The sequence below is a fragment of the Eschrichtius robustus genome, chromosome 5, assembly GCF_028021215.1.
Source record: "Eschrichtius robustus isolate mEscRob2 chromosome 5, mEscRob2.pri, whole genome shotgun sequence".
Lineage (NCBI taxonomy): Eukaryota > Metazoa > Chordata > Mammalia > Artiodactyla > Eschrichtiidae > Eschrichtius > Eschrichtius robustus.
Window position 1 is genome coordinate 129383009 of NC_090828.1, and position 4548 is coordinate 129387556.

The 4548-nt window shown below is 38.7% G+C and overlaps 1 long non-coding RNA gene across 1 annotated transcript; it reads right to left on the bottom strand.

Moving 5' to 3' along the window:
- Positions 1-3388: 3388 nt before the first annotated feature.
- On the bottom strand, positions 3389-4423 carry LOC137764960 (uncharacterized). The gene is made up of 2 exons (XR_011074089.1): positions 4305-4423; positions 3389-4178 (listed from the first exon to the last, which is right to left on the bottom strand). It is a non-coding gene; the product is annotated as an uncharacterized lncRNA (long non-coding RNA).
- Positions 4424-4548: the final 125 nt, after the last annotated feature.

A 4548-nucleotide genomic window follows, 5' to 3' on the forward strand; every position in this document is an offset into this window, starting at 1 on the left:
AAATTTTAATTAACCCAACAAATATTTATTGAACTTGTATTACAATACAAACCAGGCACCATCCTAGGCACTGAAAAGTGTGCCATATGCCCTAAGAGCCTGCTTTCTATGTAGATGATGATGGATTGATTGATGACAGAGGATTTTATAAACAGCTTTCACTGTAAAATGCAACGTCAATACTTCAACTTCCCCTAAACATATTAGAGAGGGATGTTTATTTGACAATATATAAACATAGCCAACCACTAGCTCTGTGAGATGCTCCAAAGGGGGGGGGAAAACAAATGTTTCATGGAACAAATTGTGTCCTGGAATATTACAGGATCGCAAAATTCCCATATTGACAATATCTGTTTAATTTTTTCTAATCCAGTGCTTACCAAATATGAGCACAGAATCCTATTTTTCTCCACAAATTCCTGTTAATATTAATTCTACGGAATACATTTTGGGAATTGGAGATTTATGCTAAGGAATTTTACAAGGCATAAATAAGCAAAAACTCTGGATAACCTATGATAGCTTTTTTCAAAGTAGTGTTTGCAGATCTTTAGAGGACATGAGTACATTCTCAGTGGTCCATAAATTTACTGGAGAATTTTTAAATGATGTGATTTTAATTACATGACAACCATCAAATATTAATACAAGCATGTTGTGAATCATGTTGATAAACACGTTCCAGCAGAGCATTGCTAGATGATTTCTCTTAAGATTGGATTCTAATTGTCTTACATTGATTAAAAAACAACAGAGATGGATTTAAATTATCATTCGCTCTAAATGAAGGCCAAATAATGGTAGGGTTGACTGTACAAATAAAGGTTCAATAAAGAGAAGTAGTGAAAGAATTGGGCCATCACATGATAAACAGTAATAAGAGCATGTTTTATGTCAAAATAATTCATTCTGTAGCAGCTACTTCAGTCTTTATTGAAATGCTTCAGTTTCAAGAAACACCTTTCACATTACTATAATTTGAAGCTTACTTATTTTATGCTTTTGTTCATATTTATTTTGCAAATGTTTTGGTTTATAGAAGTAGGAGTTGAGCCTAAGGATTGTCTACCTAGTTTTATGTTTAGAACATTATAATTTTTGTAGGTTTAAGTAATATTATCAAAATGATTGAAGTCAAAACTAGGGTTACATACAAATTAGTTATGTGTGAAAACACTGTTGTAGGATATTTCTGTTACAGTTCTGAATGCATCATATAGCATTCTTAAATATTTAGCCAATATTTAAAATTGGTTTGCATTCCATGGTTATGCATCACCTGTTAAATTTGCTGTGTGCCCAGGGAAGGTCTGGAAAGTATTAAAATCTCATCATAGATAATCATAAGTTGACTGTGTTTAATATCACTGCAGATAAAAATAGCTTTATTGAACTATTCAAGTACAGCAATGTCAGGTTTTGTGGATTTTTTTCCTCTTGATCTCTATTGTCTTTTAAAAAAAATTCCATACACAGCATACACACTATGCAAGGCATGCCTTCAACTACCACCTGGAGGTCAAGGATTCCAGATCTCTATTTCTATCCGTTTGCTCACCTGAATTCCATATGCACATTTCCAGTACTCTATTAGACATTTTTACCTAAATGTTCCACAAGTATTTCAAACTCGTTCAACCCCAGATTCAATTCCTGTGTTCTTGTTCTAGATCAGTGGTGTTCACTTCCACTCAGTCTATCAAACTCGAAACTCTGAAGTCATCTTCCACTTCTTTCTCGTCCTCACCCTCATGTCAGTGGTCAGCAAGTCCTGACAATTCTCTTTGAACCCTCACCATTGTCTTAGTTCAGGCTTGTACCATCTCTCAGATGATGATTGCAATAGCTGCCTACGTAGATCCCCTGATGCACCAGTTACCTTCAGTGCCAATCTAGCTTAAAATAGGAAGAACGTATCTGATCTCAATGACAGTCCTCAGTTGACTTGTTTCTGCCTACATGAGCTGGCCTAGCTTCATTTACTGAGACTTCTGCCTTAAAAGGCTGTGAATTTAATGAAGGCGAGGGCTCTGTCTTGTTCATTTTTATTTCTCAGTGTTTTACAAAGTTTTTAGCATGCAACTGGCGCTACACGTAGTTGAATGTTGACAGGGCACTAGTGAGTGGCTAAAAGCACAGGTTGTAGAATCAGACAGATCTAGGTTTAATTTCTCTCCTCTGCCACTTAGTTGCCAAGTGACCCTGGGCAAATTAACTTTAAGACAGTGATTCTCAACTCTGGCTTCATGTTAGGATTACACAAGGGATTTATTAAAAGGGCCCAGGCCCCCTCTTCAGTCCAATCAAATCAGAATGTATGGAGAGTGAGGCTCAGGCACTAGAAATTGTAATAGATCCACAGGTGATCTTGACATGCAGCCAGGGTGAGAATCGCTGCTCTTAGCCTTAATTTCTCATCTACTACATAGTAACTGTTTTGAAGGGGTTTTGAGCATGTGAAATGAAACGGAATTTAGCATAGTGCCTGGCACATAGTAAGCCATGAAATTAACACACAACCTCAATACGTAACCTTCTTCTTAATGGCTACCCACTAGCTGCTTTGCCTTCCTTTCAGTTCCTGGAATGTTCCAAGATTTTGCAGCTTTAGTGCTTTCACACTTGCTCTTCACCCTGCTCTTAGAAGATCTCTATCTTCAAGTCACACCTGAAGTCGTACCCAGTCCCCTTTCACAGTATGGAGATGTTCATCATCTTTGTAGCACTTGTCTCAATTTGAAATTATACACTAATTTAACTATTTACTGTGTGTTTCCTCAACTGTACTGCAGACTTCACAAGGCAGAAAAGGTTTTGTTTTCCTCCTGAGGTCCAGTGCCAAGTACCTGGGATGTGCATGATGTTCAGGTGATAGTTGTTGAGGGATGAATGGATTAATAAATGATCCATCCCGTAATCTCAAAAAGGCAAAAATCCTTGACTTTCTGTGTCCTACAACTATATGTATTCCTACATCAAAACACCACCAAAACTAGTACTAGAGTCTCTAGTGTTTTGGGTTCTAGGTACTGACTAGGAAAACTCCAGATGCTTTTAATTCGGGTAAGCCTTCCAAGTCCAAGGTTCTTAGAGGCTTAGTCATCAACCCTTGGACAATCATTAATGTTAGTCTAACAATATCTCACTTCAACAAGGCAAATAAACTTTTGTGGGTGTTTGTGTTAGCTAAGTAAAAAGGTTTTTGTTTTCTAGTTTACCTTTTGTCCCATTCAGCTGGGAAACCAAACAACATGTAAGGTTAACAGAAAAAACTTTTTTCTGAAGTCACAGAATTAGCAAATCATTGTTGATACTTTTGCCTATGAAGAGAACCTTAGAAATAATCTAGACCAATCCTTCATTTTACAAATGAGAACAAAAAAGCCTAGAGAAATCAATTTATTGGACATGATTATGCACTTGCTGTCACAGCGCCAGGTTTCAATCCTTCACCAGTGTTCTCTCAGCCATATTACACCAGCTTCAAAGTAACCCAAAGTTATTCTGATTTCTCAGCGTTCTTCATCAATTTATACTCTGGCATCAAGTAATTTGTGATTTTCATGTTTCCATGATAATGACAAATATCTAGTCCAAATTCATGAGTGTGACATTCAGATCTCATGTCTCAATACATCTGTCCACTCTCCAGGCTCCACCATCTATTTCATGTTTTTCCATCTCTGAGCTCCCAGAGAATGCACAGCTTCATCGTATCTGCCTCCTTATCATGCATGAAAACTGTTCCCAAACTTAATCAGAAGACGGTGGCTCTCTGTATTTCTCCTGAGGACTTTGTATTCTGCCTCATACTGAAGTAGGAATGACTGCGTTGGATGGAAGAACCTTAGGAACTGGGGGCCACACAGTCCTTGCTTTTTAGGTCTTGTCCCTCCTTGCAATCAGTAAATATTTAAACGAAAACAAAGGTCTCTCCAGCCTAAAATCTTCCATAAGGATTTCATTGAAGGCAATTTTGAAGTGTTTGAAAAAGCTGGGTTAGAGGAGGCAAGACCTGATGAACAGGACTCATGTTGCTGTAAAGAGAACAATGATGTCAGGACATTTTGAAGTTATTGTCTCTTTTCTGGGTGCTTTTCTCCTTTCTTTTTAAAATTCCTCCTCCATTCAGTATAATCCACCCACATCCCTTTTTTTACTGGTAGTGTGAAAACCTACAGGAGAGAAATTTAAGACCTTTAGGAAACATTAGAGAAAACAAGAAAGGCCATATAAATACTTGCTTAGATGCATTGTGTTGCAAATTTAATTTCTCCTTCAATTTTCATTAATAAAGGTACCAGTAAAAACGACGACTGCCCGGTCAGCAAACAACAGCAGATCTAGCAGCCTTTCACCACTCGACAGTCCACGCCTACAGCCCGCCGCTACCCTCACGGAGACCGGAAGTCCTTTTGCCCCGGCTCGCGGGCCCACCACCTGGCGCCGGTGGGAACCGGAAGTTGTTCTGCCCCGATCGTCCGAGCGTGTCCGCGTCGGCCGCACAGGCGCAGTGGAGCTCGGGCGGAGTTGTGGGAGGGGAGG